Below are 13,976 nucleotides of genomic sequence, written 5' to 3'. Positions count from 1 at the left end.
GTGGAGTGCTAAGTCCCACGCTGTTCAATGTTCTGATGCACAAATTAACAATTGATATTCCCACACTACCTGACGAAGCCGTCATTTGTTATGCCGATGATATATGCATTGTTGCAAATTCCCAAACTAGACTGCAAGCTCTACTTGATTCATTCGCTGCTAAAAGCATTGAATGTGGTCTTGTTATCTCTATAACTAAATCCAGAGTTCTCCATCCCAAAGAGAAAACTCATGTCCCTATAGCTTTCAAGGTCAACAACCAGAACATTGAAACGTGTGGGCAGCACAAATACCTTGGAGTTGGTATTAACAGTGACATTGTAAATGATCTACACCGTAGGTTAAAAGAAAGACTAAAACCATTGAGAACACTTACTGGTAAGAATATTGGTATCAATATTAAATATGCTAGACTATTCTATATGATGTTTGTTAGATCTCTCGTTGATTATAATGCTCTGCACTTAATTAATTTCCCCTCCTCTGTGTTGGACAAACTTGAAGTAATACAGAACGAGGCCATGAGGATAATTCTTGGTGCCCCAAGATGCACAAGAATCATCAACATGAGGGAAGAACTGAAGTTTCCAACCATACTAGAGAGAATAATGCAAGTTAACACTACCTTCTGTCTTAAAGTCATGAGAGATCCTACATCTCCTGCATTGCTCAGAGACAAATTATTTAGTGCTGTTAACACCCTTTTGACTGGTGCCGACATACCAACTCACTCCTTTTATGATAATTGGCTGAGAAACAATGCTTACAATCTCATTAAACTTAACATTCCTTTTAAGTGCAATCTACCAGTCTCTGATATTCCTCTTTATCTGTACCCCACCATTCAAGTATCATACACACCTGTCACCAAGAAAGATAATGAGAATCTTGCTCTACTCAAAGCTGTCACTCTTGAAACAATTGCCTCCTCCATCGAGAGTCTAAGATCTCACGAGCACTGTGTCTACACCGACGGCTCAGTCCAGTCTTCTACTGGACGGACTGCAGCGGCATGTAGGTTCTATAGAAATAATATTTGCACAAAGTCTGTCAGTGTCAGGCTAAACAACTGGCTGACCTCCACACAAGCAGAACTAGCAGCATTACATTTAGCAACCAGCACATTAAAAAATATTGGAGGAGGAATAATATTCTGCGATTCAAAGTCTGCTCTTCAAGCAATCGAAAACTTCTCTTGGAAGATCGACAGCAAGAACCTCATACTCCCAATTATAAATGACCTAATTGATGCACAGAGTAAAGGGTCTCGAATTTCCTTTGTATGGATACCTTCACACATAAATATAACCCATCATAATGAGACAGACATTGCAGCCAAATTAGCGTGTAACAAGTTTGAAGTTGAATTAGATCTAGGTATCCCTATCTCTGCTGTCAAAACTGTATTGGTCCAAACATTCAGATCTGATAGGAAAGAACTTACTGACTCCCAACGACCTGAAAGTACTAGTATAAAAAGCTATGATTTGTTCAGATCTGAAACCTACATCTATGGACAGCACAAAACGTCCACTAGACTGTGCGACACAGTGGTTGCAAGGATCAGGTTGGGTTACCGTTACCTGTGGCAGGTGGCTGCAGGTGACGGGTCTCCCAATCCTGAGCACTCCAGTTGCAAACTCTGTGAGCAGGAACTACGGCATGATCTCCCGCACTACATCACTGAATGCCCAATTATTAGACCTTTCAGACCAGTTGGCATGAGGTACCTGGAGCTTTGCAATTACTTTATTCACTCTCGTATTCTTGAAGATATCCTCACAGTATACCCAAAATTTGCCAGTGCAGGCTATTAAACACATGACTCTGTATGACTAACCATCCTGCGAGATGGGGACTTGTATTACCACTGCTACCTTATTCAATCTTGTGTTGTTGATATCCTCAAAATGCATCCGGAGTCTGCCAGTGCAGACCGCTAATCACATGCCTCTGTATGACTAACCATCCTGTGTGATGGGGATTTTATAGCATCACCTAGTTAGCTTTTTTGACACACTGTACTCCACTTCATATAGTCTAGGGTAGCTGCACTAATGCAGATGTACCTAATATGTTAATAAAAAAAAAAAAAAAAAAAAAAACAGCAAGAAGGTTTATTTAAATAATAATAAAATAATAATAATAATAAATATATAAACTATATAGCAGGCGCTGGTCATTATTACATTACACTACATTATTGAATGTCCAGTCATTAGACCCCCTGATACCTGTTGACCAGACCACACACTAGAAGGTGAGGGGATGACGACGTTTGGGTCCGTCCTGGACCATTCTCAAGTGGATTGTGCTGTGCTGCCGTTGTGAGGTACCTGAAGCTTGGCAATTACTTTACCCTCCACCGTGTTCTTGAGGATATCCTCATAATGTATCCCAGTTTGCCGGAACAAGTGATCACGTGTCCCCTGTGTCACTAACCATCCTCCAAGATAAGAATTTTTAGTATCACACATCTTTCTCACGACACAGCTGTATGACCATTGGTTGGAAGGAATATTTTCCGAATATATTTGATTTGGTGTACAGATTCCTGAGCCTATTGGGCTCTATCATATCTACACTTGAAACTGTGTATGGAGTCAGCCTCCACCACATCACTGCCTAATGCGTTCCATCTGTTAACGAATCTGACACTGAAAGTTTTTTTTTTCGCACACACGTTGTGTGTGTATATGTGTGTACATTCACCTAGTTGTATTCACCTAGTTGTGCTTGCGGGGGTTGAGCTCTGCTCTTTCGGCCCGCCTCTCAACTGTCAATCAACTGTTTGTAACTACTACTACTACTACTATTTTTTTTTCACATCACACACACACACCCCAGTAAGCAGCCCGTGACAGCTGACTAACCCCCAGGTACCTATTTACTGCTAGGTAACAGGGGGCATAGGGTGAAAGAAACTCTATCCAATGTTTCTCGCCGGCGCCCGGGATCGAACCTGGGACGACAGGATCACAAGCCCAGCGTGCTGTCCGCTCTGCCGGCGGCCCCGTGTGTGTGTGTGTGTGTGTGTGTGTGTGTGTGTGTGTGTGTGTGTGTGTGTGTGTGTGAGTGTGAGTGAGTGAGTGTGCACGCTCAAACTCTCAACTGACACCACTGGTGGCGATGCAGGCAAATGTTCAGCGCACAGTTACTCTCTGGTCCCGCCATATTTTCCACCTAACTCTTCCATCTAGCCTTCCCCCGCTGAAATATATTTTGTGAAACCTGTATATATTCGCGACAGATTTTTTTAATCTATCAAATATTTTCAAAGTCCTGGTGTTTCGGCCATGTTTCTAAATTAAAAATATGTTCGTAATCCTCTAGTTTCTTCCTCCTGGAATGTTATATATAATCGGAACAGACACAGTATATGAACGTTGGGCAGTGCTGGGTGATATATGGGTGAAGGACTCACCCGTCAGGTGGGTGAAGGACTCACCCGTCAGGTGGGTGACGAGTGCACGTATGAGGTGGATAAAGGACGTACAAAAATGAGTGGATTATTTTGGATTTTGACGCGGCGTGCGAGTGCCTGCAGCCCCCACTACATATCCCTGGACGCGAGGTGCCAGCCAATCAACGCTCGCTCTTAATTCGCAAAAGGAAAAAATACATGATCGCTAGACACGGGCGCCCCCATGCCTCTCCACTGATCACAACTGCATGTATATATGTGTTTCAAACCCATATTTCTGGCCTTGTTCCTCTCCTCTCTTTTGTGTTCCTGCGTTACTTTTTCTGCGTCTCCTAATGATTCCTATATATAGGAAATGTTAAATATGAAAGAATGGGAGGGTTGACACAGATTTGGGGCTTAAAACAGAGCCGGGGTCATCAGAACAGGCAACACTGCCTTCCTCCTGTTTCTACTCAACACAACTCTCTTGTTCCCCTTGCTGCTGCTGCTGCCTCTTTCTTTCTCCTTGCTGCTGCTGCTGCCTCTTTGTTTCTCCTTGCTGCTGCTGCCTCTGTTTCTCCTTGCTGCTGCTGCCTCTGTTTCTCCTTGCTGCTGCTGCCTCTTTGGTTTCCCTCTGCTTGCTGGAACCCTTTCACTCCATCTATCTACAACCCCTGCTGCCCCTGGGAGTTGATGATTTGAGGCTGGGAGTTGATGGTGGGAAAATGGACGAGGATGGGTCACTTTGCGTTGATTCTGGGGCTTAGCGTCCCCGTGGCCCGGCCCTCGACCAGGCCTCCAGGTTGCTGGACTGGTCATCCAGGCTGTTGGATGAAGCTGCTCTCAGCCTGACGTACGAATCACAGCCTGGTTGATCAGGTTTCCTTTGGAGATGCTTATCCAGTTCTCTCTTGAACACTGTGAGGGGTCGGCCAGTTATGCCCCTTATGTGTAGTGGAAGCGTGTTGAACAGTCTCGGGCCTCTGATGTTGATAGTTCTCTCTGAGTACCTGTTGCACCTCTGCTCTTCAACGGGGGGTATTCTGCACATCCTGCCATGCCTTCTGGTCTCATGTGGTGTTATTTCTGTGTGCAGGTTTGGGACCATCCCCTCTAATATTTTCCACGTGTAAATTATTATGTATCTCTCCCTCCTGCGCTCAAGGGAATACAGATTTAGGCTCTTTAGTCGGTCCCAATAATTTAGATGTTTTACTGAGTGGATTCTAGCAGTAAAGGATCTCTGCACGCTTCTAGGTCAGCAATTTCTCCAGCTTTGAAAGGGGCTGTCATTGTGCAACAGTACTCCACTCTAGAGAGCACTAGAGTCTTGAAGAGTATCATCATTGGTATTGCATCTCTTGTGTGAAAGGCTCTTGTTATCCAACCTGTAATTTTTCTTGCAATTGTGACGGCTACTTTATTATGTTCTTTAAATATAAGCTCTTCCAACATGAGTACACCCAAACCTTTACATTTCTTTTAAGTTCTATAGTATGATTTGACTGCGTTTTGTACGTGGTTTCCGTTTTTATATTTTCAATGTTTCTGTAGCGCAGGAGTTGGAACTTGTCTTCATTAAATACCATTTTATTTTATGTGGTCCATTGAAAGACCTGATTTACATCATTTTGGAGGTTTGCCGTGTCCTCTGTTGTCTATATTCATAAAAATCCTAGTGACATATGCAATGGATGACACGGTACTGTAGTCAGTGTCCTCCGCCCCAGCCCACCCTCTGCCCCACACCACCCCCTGCTCCAGCCCATCCTCTGCCCCACACCACCCCCTGCCCCAGCCCATCCTCTGCCCCACACCACCCCCTGCCCCAGCCCATCCTCTGCCCCACACCACCCCCTGCCCCAGCCCATCCTCTGCCCCACACCACCCCCTGCCCCAGCCCACCCCCTGCTCCAGCCCACCCTCTGCCCCACACCACCCCCTGCTCCAGCCCACCCCCTGCCCCACACTACCCCCTGCCCCACACCACCCCCTGCCCCACACCACCCCCTGCCCCCACACCGCCCCCTGCCCCACACCGCCCCCTGCCCCACACCGCCCCCTGCCCCACACCACCCCCTACCCCACACCACCCCCTGCCCCACACCGCCCCCTGCCCCACACCGCCCCCTGCCCCACACCACCCCCTGCCCCACACCACCCCCTGCCCCACACCGTCCCCTGCCCCACACCACCCCCTGCCCCACACCGCCCCCTGCCCCACACCGCCCCCTGCCCCACACCACCCCCTGCCCCACACCGTCCCCTGCCCCACACCACCCCCTGCCCCACACCGCCCCCTGCCCCACACCGCCCCCTGCTCACCAGGAGAGACAGGTGGACGGGGGTCTCCCTCTGGAGTACCAGTGTCATGTTGAGACCTGCCCTCCCTTCTCCATGAATATTTCCTACCACTCTCTTCCTCCTCCCTCTCTTCTGTTTCCTTTCCTTCCCTCCCTTCTTCCCCTTCCTTCCATCCCTTCTTCCCCTTCCTTCCCTCCCTTCTTCCCCTTCCTTCCCTCCCTTCTTCCCCTTCCTTCCATCCCTTCTTCCCCTTCCTTCCCTCCCTTCTTCCCCTTCCTTCCCTCCCTTCTTCCCCTTCCTTCCCTCCCTTCTTCCCCTTCCTTCCATCCCTTCTTCCCCTTCCTTCCCTCCCTTCTTCCCCTTCCTTCCCTCCCTTCTTCCCCTTCCTTCCCTCCCTTCTTCCCCTTCCTTCCCTCCCTTCTTCCCCTTCCTTCCCTCCCTTCTTCCCCTTCCTTCCCTTCCTTCTTACCCTTCCTTTCTTTCCCTCTTTCCATTTTCTCTTCAGTTTTTCCATCCTCTTCCCTCTCCTCTTTTTTCCTCTTCTCCCTCATTCTTTTTTTCTTCCTCTGCTCTTTCCGTCTCTCTCTCACCCTGTTTCTCCCACTTTTCTTTCGTGTTCTAATTGGTTGTTATTTCTCAGTTATGTTACGCATCGACAAGTATTTGGTGAAGCTGATATTTGTTTGTTGGAGTGTTTCTCTCTCTCTCTCTCTCTCTCTCTCTCTCTCTCTCTCTCTCTCTCTCTCTCTCTCTCTCTCTCTCTCTCTCTCTCTCTCTCTCTCTCTCTCTCTCTCTCTCTCTCTCTCTCTCCCTCTCTCCCTCTCCCCTGCTGCGCTGGTTACTCAAACGTGCTGCTGCTCTGGTTACTCACACGTGCTGCTGCTGCTGCGCTGGTTACTCACGTGCTGCTGCTGCTGCGCTGGTTACTCACGTGCTGCTGCGCTGGTTACTCACACGTGCTGCTGCTGCTGCTCTGGTTACTCACACGTGCTGCTGCTGCTGCGCTGGTTACTCACACGTGCTGCTGCTGCTGCTGCTCTGGTTACTCACACGTGCTGCTGCTGCTGCTCTGGTTACTCACACGTGCTGCTGCTGCTGCTGCTCTGGTTACTAACACGTGCTGCTGCTGCTGCTCTGGTTACTCACACGTGCTGCTGCTGCTCTGGTTACTCACACGTGCTCCTGCTGCTCTGGTTACTCACACGTGCTGCTGCTGCTGCTCTGGTTACTCACACGTGCTGCTGCTGCTGCTCTGGTTACTAACACGTGCTGCTGCTGCTGCACTGGTTACTCACACGTGCTGCTGCTGCTGCTCTGGTTACTCACACGTGCTGCTGCTGCTGCTCTGGTTACTCACACGTGCTGCTGCTGCTCCGGTTACTCACACGTGCTGCTGCTGCTGCTCTGGTTACTCTCACGTGCTGCTGCTGCTCTGGTTACTCACACGTGCTGCTGCTGCTCTGGTTACTCACACGTGCTGCTGCTGCTCTGGTTACTCACACGTGCTGCTGCTGCTCTGGCTACTCACACGTGCTGCTGCTGCTCTGGTTACTCACACGTGCTGCTGCGCTGGTTACTCACACGTGCTGCTGCTGCTGCTCTGGTTACTCACACGTGCTGCTGCTGCTGCGCTGGTTACTCACACGTGCTGCTGCTGCTCTGGTTACTCACACGTGCTGCTGCTGCTCTGGTTACTCACACGTGCTGCTGCTGCTCTGGCTACTCACACGTGCTGCTGCTGCTCTGGTTATTCACACGTGCTGCTGCTGCTCTGGTTACTCACACGTGCTGCTGCGCTGGTTACTCACACGTGCTGCTGCGCTGGTTACTCACACGTGCTGCTGCTGCTTCTCTGGTTACTCACACGTGCTGCTGCTGCTCTGGTTATTCACACGTGCTGCTGCTGCTGCTCTGGTTACTCACACGTGCTGCTGCGCTGGTTACTCACACGTGCTGCTGCTGCTGCTGCTCTGGTTACTCGCACGTGTTGCTGCTGCTGCTCTGGTTGCTCACACGTGCTGCTGCTGCTGCGCTGGTTACTCACACCTGCTGCTGCTCTGGTTACTCACACGTGTTGCTGCTGCTGCTCTGGTTGCTCACACGTGCTGCTGCTGCTGCTCTGGTTACTCACACCTGCTGCTGCTCTGGTTACTCACACCTGCTGCTGCTCTGGTTACTCACACCTGCTGCTGCTGCTGCTCTGGTTACTCACACTGCTCGTCACTCTCCAACACTCTGACATGTGTGTTCAATAATTAATGAACAAGGTTCGCTATTTATTGAAACTTTAAATTCCATATTTGACGGGTGCGCCCTCACCACCTGGGGAGGGGGGAGGGGATGTGGTCAGCAGCGTGCCCAACATTATGTGGTCAGCAGCGCCCCCAGCATGATGTGGTCAGCAGCGCCCCCAGCATGATGTGGTCAGCAGCGCCCCCAGCATGATGTGGTCAGCAGCGCCCCCAGCATGATGTGGTCAGCAGCGCCCCCAGCATGATGTGGTCAGCAGCGCCCCCAGCATGATGTGGTCAGCAGCGCCCCCAGCATGATGTGGTCAGCAACGCCCCCAGCATGATGTGGTCAGCAGCGCCCCCAGCATGATGTGGTCAGCAGCGCCCCCAGCATGATGTGGTCAGCAGCGCCCCCAGCATGATGTGGTCAGCAGCGCCCCCAGCATGATGTGGTCAGCAGCGCCCCCAGCATGATGTGGTCAGCAGCGCCCCCAGCATGATGTGGTCAGCAGCGCCCCCAGCATGATGTGGTCAGCAGCGCCCCCAGCATGATGTGGTCAGCAGCGCCCCCAGCATGATGTGGTCAGCAGCGCCCCCAGCATGATGTGGTCAGCAGCGCCCCCAGCATGATGTGGTCAGCAGCGCCCCAAGCATGATGTGGGCAGCAGCGCCCCCAGCATGATGTGGTCAGCAGCGCCCCCAGCATGATGTGGTCAGCAGCGCCCCCAGCATGATGTGGTCAGCAGCGCCCCCAGCATGATGTGGTCAGCAGCGTGCCCAACATGGTGTGGTCAGCAGCGTGCCCAACATGTGGTCAGCAGCGTGCCCAACATGTGGTCAGCAGCGTGCCCAACATGGTGTGGTCAGCAGCGTGCCCAACATGGTGTGGTCAGCAGCGCGCCCAACATGGTGTGGTCAGCAGCGCGCCCAACATGGTGTGGTCAGCAGCGCGCCCAACATGGTGTGGTCAGCAGCGAGCCCAACATGGTGTGGTCAGCAGCGCGCCCAACATGGTGTGGTCAGCAGCGTGCCCAACATGGTGTGGTCAGCGGCGTGCCCAACATGGTGTGGTCAGCGGCGTGCCCAACATGGTGTGGTCAGCGGCGTGCCCAACATGGTGTGGTCAGCGGCGTGCCCAACATGGTGTGGTCAGCAGCGCGCCCAACATGGTGTGGTCAGCGGCGTGCCCAACATGGTGTGGTCAGCAGCGCGCCCAACATGGTGTGGTCAGCAGCGCGCCCAACATGGTGTGGTCAGCAGCGCGCCCAACATGGTGTGGTCAGCAGCGCGCCCAACATGGTGTGGTCAGCAGCGTGCCCAACATGGTGTGGTCAGCAGCGTGCCCAACATGGTGTGGTCAGCAGCGTGCCCAACATGGTGTGGTCAGCGGGCAGGTGGAGGAGCTCCTCCATAAATACGACCCGCGCTACTAATTAATATTTGGAGAGGAGGGAGACCCCACCATGACCCCCACCCCACTGTGACCCCAGCCCACCATGACCTTCACCCCACTGTGACCCCAGCCCACCATGACCCCCACCCCACTGTGACCCCAGCCCACCGTGACCCCCACCCCCACCATGACCCCCACCCCACTGTGACCCCAGCCCACCGTGACCCCCACCCCACTGTGACCCCAGCCCACCGTAACCCCCACCCCACCGTGACCCCCACCCCGCCATGACCCCCACCCCACTGTGACCCCCACCCCACTGTGACCCCCACCCCACCGTGACCCCCACCCACATCCCACTGTGACCCCAGCCCACCGTGACCCCCACACCCACCATGACCCCCACCCCACTGTGACCCCAGCCCACCGTGACCCCCACCCCCACCATGACCCCCACCCCCACCATGACCCCCACCCCCACCATGACCCCCACCCCCACCATGACCCCCACCCCACTGTGGCCCCAGCCCACCGTGACCCCCACCCCCACTATGACCCCCACCCCCACTATGACCCCAGCCCACCGTGACCCCCAGCCCACCGTGACCCCCACCCCCATGACCCCAGCCCACCGTGACCCCCACCCCCACCATGACCCCCAACCCACTGTGACCCCAGCCCACCGTGACCCCCAGCCCACCGTGACCCCCACCCCCACCATGACCCCCAGCCCACCGTGACCCCCAGCCCACCGTGACCCCCAGCCCACCGTGACCCCCAGCCGACCGTGACCCCCACCCCACCGTGACCTCCACCCCACCGTGACCCCCACCCCACCGTGACCCCCACCCCACCGTGACCCCCACCCCACCGTGACCCCCCACCCCACCGTGACCCCTACCCCACCGTGACCCCCCACCCCACCGTGACCCCCCCAGCCCAACGTGACCCCCACCCCACCGTGACCCCCCACCCCACCGTGACCCCTACCCCACCGTGACCCCCCACCCCACCGTGACCCCCCCCAGCCCAACGTGACCCCCACCCCACCGTGACCCCCCCACCCCACCATGACCCCACCCCACCATGACCCCACCCCACCATGACCCCCACCATGACCCCACCCCACCATGACCCCCACCCCACCATGACCCCCACCCCACCATGACCCGACCCCACCATGAGAGGATCAAAATAAGACAACTTTGCGCGTCAGGCGCCATATACATAATGTTACAGCAGCTGCCCCCCCCCCCCCCTGGTGACGGAGGGGTAAGAGGTAGGTGACGCAGGGGTAAGAGGCAGGTGACGGAGGGGTAAGAGGCGGGTGACGGAGGGGTAAGAGGCGGGTGACGGAGGGGTAAGAGGCGGGTGACGGAGGGGTAAGAGGCGGGTGACGGAGGGGTAAGAGGCGGGTGACGGAGGGGTAAGAGGCGGGTGACGGAGGGGTAAGAGGCGGGTGACGGAGGGGTAAGAGGCGGGTGACGGAGGGGTAAGAGGCGGGTGACGGAGGGGTAAGGGGCGGGTGACGGAGGGGTAAGGGGCGGGTGACGGAGGGGTAAGGGGCGGGTGACGGAGGGGTAAGGGGCGGGTGACGCTGGAGTAAGGGGCGGGTGACGCTGGAGTAAGGGGCGGGTGACGCTAGAGTAAGGGGCGGGTGACAGAGGGGTGACATACAGTAGGTGGAGAGATTATAAGGCGGGAAGTAGCGAAAGGAAGCGATAGAAGGGAAAAAATACATGGGAGAGGAAGAGTGGCACCACCAGGGCCCCAGGGGGGAGGAAGAGTGGCACCACCAGGGCCCCAAGGGGGAGGAAGAGTGGCACCACCAGGGCCCCAGGGGGGAGGAAGAGTGGCACCACCAGGGCCCCAGGGGGGGAGGAAGAGTGGCACCACCAGGGCCTCAGGGAGGAGGAAGAGTGTCACCACCAGGGCCCCAGGGGGGAGGAAGAGTGGCACCACCAGGGCCCCGGGGGGAGGAAGAGTGGCACCACCAGGGCCCCAGGGGGGAGGAAGTGGCACCACCAGGGCCCCAGGGGGGAGGAAGAGTGGCACCACCAGGGCCCCGGGGGGGGAGGAAGAGTGGCACCACCAGGGCCCCGGGGGGGGGAGGAAGAGTGGCACCACCAGGGCCCCAGGGGGGAGGAAGAGTGGCACCACCAGGGCCTCAGGGAGGAGGAAGAGTGTCACCACCAGGGCCCCGGGGGGGAGGAAGAGTGGCACCACCAGGGCCCCGGGGGGGAGGAAGAGTGGCACCACCAGGGCCCCAGGGGGGAGGAAGAGTGGCACCACCAGGGCCCCAGGGGGGAGGAAGAGTGGCACCACCAGGGCCCCGGGGGGGGGGAAGAGTGGCACCACCAGGGCCCCGGGGGGGGGGGGGAAGAGTGGCACCACCAGGGCCCCAGGAGAGAGGAAGAGTGGCACCTTCACGGCCCCAGGGGGAGGGGGCGGGAATTATGGTGGCAGGCCTGCACTACTCCCTCATGGGGTAAGGGGCCTCGTACATAAATTCAGGAAGATAGCGTTTCCCTTCCAGCTATGGAGGAAAAGGATTTCCTTCCTCTAAGCAAGGGTAGACAGGCGATCTTTTACAGCAGGGTAAGACCCGGGAGGTCTTCCAGCACGGTAAGACCCGGGGGGGTCTTCCAGCAGGGTAAGACCCGGGGGGGTCTTCCAGCAGGGTAAGACCCGGGGGGTCTTCCAGCACGGTAAGACCCGGGGGGGTCTTCCAGCAGGGTAAGACCCGGGGAGGTCTTCCAGCACGGTAAGACACGAGAGGTCTTCCAGCACGGTAAGACACGAGAGGTCTTCCAGCAGGGTAAGACACTGGAGGTCTTCCAGCAGGGGGAGACACTGGAGGTCTTCCAGCAGGGGTAAGACACTGGAGGTCTTCCAGCAGGGTAAGACACGGGAGGTCTTCCAGCAGGGTAAGACACTGGAGGTCTTCCAGCAGGGTAAGACACTGGAGGTCTTCCAGCAGGGTAAGACACTGGAGGTCTTCCAGCAGGGTAAGACACTGGAGGTCTTCCAGCAGGGGGAGACACTGGAGGTCTTCCAGCAGGGGTAAGACACTGGAGGTCTTCCAGCAGGGTAAGACACGAGAGGTCTTCCAGCAGGGGTAAGACACTGGAGGTCTTCCAGCAGGGTAAGACACGAGAGGTCTTCCAGCAGGGTAAGACACGAGAGGTCTTCCAGCAGGGGAAGACACTGGAGGTCTTCCAGCAGGGGGAGACACTGGAGGTCTTCCAGCAGGGTAAGACACTGGAGGTCTTCCATCAGGGGGAGACACATGGAGGTCTTCCAGCAGGGGTAAGACACTGGAGGTCTTCCAGCAGGGGTAAGACACTGGAGGTCTTCCAGCAGGGGTAAGACACTGGAGGTCTTCCAGCAGGGGTAAGACACTGGAGGTCTTCCAGCAGGGGTAAGACACTGGAGGTCTTCCAGCAGGGGTAAGACACTGGAGGTCTTCCAGCAGGGGTAAGACACTGGAGGTCTTCCAGCAGGGGTAAGACACTGGAGGTCTTCCAGCAGGGGTAAGACACTGGAGGTCTTCCAGCAGGGGTAAGACACGGGAGGTCTTCCAGAGGGGTAAGACACTGGAGGTCTTCCAGCAGGGGTAAGACACTGGAGGTCTTCCAGCAGGGGGAGACCCTGGAGGTCTTCCAGCAGGGGTAAGACACTGGAGGTCTTCCAGCAGGGGTAAGACACTGGAGGTCTTCCAGCAGGGGGAGACCCTGGAGGTCTTCCTGCAGGGGTAAGACTCTGGAGGTCTTCCAGCAGGGGGAGACACTGGAGGTCTTCCAGCAGGGGGAGACACGGGAGGTCTTCCAGCAGGGGTAAGACTCTGGAGGTCTTCCAGCAGGGGGAGACACTGGAGGTCTCCCAGCAGGGGGAGACACGGGAGGTCTTCCAGCAGGGGTAAGACTCTGGAGGTCTTCCAGCAGGGTAAGACACTGGAGGTCTCCCAGCAGGGGGAGACACGGGAGGTCTCCCAGCAGGGGGAGACACGGGAGGTCTCCCAGCAGGGGGAGACACGGGAGGTCTTCCAGCAGGGGTAAGACACTGGAGGTCTTCCAGCAGGGGGAGACACGGGAGGTCTTCCAGCAGGGGTAAGACACTGGAGGTCTTCCAGCAGGGGGAGACACGGGAGGTCTTCCAGCAGGGGTAAGACACTGGAGGTCTTCCAGCAGGGTAAGACGCTGGAGGCGTCTCCCAGCAGGGTAAGACGCTGGAGGCGTCTCCCAGCAGGGTAAGACGCTGGAGGCGTCTCCCAGCAGGGGAAGACGCTGGAGGCGTCTCCCAGCAGGGGAAGACGCTGGAGGCGTCTCCCAGCAGGGGAAGACGCTGGAGGCGTCTCCCAGCAGGGGAAGACGCTGGAGGCGTCTCCCAGCAGGGGAAGACGCTGGAGGCGTCTCCCAGCAGGGGAAGACGCTGGAGGCGTCTCCCAGCAGGGGAAGACGCTGGAGGCGTCTCCCAGCAGGGGAAGACGCTGGAGGCGTCTCCCAGCAGGGGAAGACGCTGGAGGCGTCTCCCAGCAGGGGAAGACGCTGGAGGCGTCTCCCAGCAGGGGAAGACGCTGGAGGCGTCTCCCAGCAGGGGAAGACACTGGAGGCGTCTCCCAGCAGGGGAAGACGCTGGAGGC

This window comes from Procambarus clarkii, chromosome 62 (assembly GCF_040958095.1).
Source record: "Procambarus clarkii isolate CNS0578487 chromosome 62, FALCON_Pclarkii_2.0, whole genome shotgun sequence".
NCBI lineage: Eukaryota > Metazoa > Arthropoda > Malacostraca > Decapoda > Cambaridae > Procambarus > Procambarus clarkii.
The sequence above is the reverse complement of the archived record's forward strand: the minus strand, read 5'-3'. Positions refer to the sequence as shown.